Consider the following 340-nt stretch of genomic DNA (forward strand, 5'->3'; position numbering starts at 1 on the left):
GATTCAATAATTAAATGAGAAAAGAAAAATAAAATAATAAAAAAAAAAAACTACATCTAATTTGGATTAATTATCTGCACGTCAGATTCTACATGCTAAATTCGTTGAAATTCAATGAGTCCTAATGCGTTGTGGCGCGAGACTCTATCCAAGTCACACAAGAAACTGCATTTCTAATCAAAGATCCTTTTTTGCTAGCATTCTTCATTTGAACTCTTCGAAGAGGGAGTTCTCCTCCTTACCAATAGCGCTCCTTCGAAGTAGGTTGTATGAATATTGTATATATTTAAATAAAAATAATTTTTTTAAAAAAAGTTGATTATATATTAATATCAGATTT

The sequence above is a fragment of the Arachis ipaensis genome, chromosome B03 (assembly GCF_000816755.2).
Source record: "Arachis ipaensis cultivar K30076 chromosome B03, Araip1.1, whole genome shotgun sequence".
Classification (NCBI taxonomy): Eukaryota; Viridiplantae; Streptophyta; class Magnoliopsida; order Fabales; family Fabaceae; genus Arachis; species Arachis ipaensis.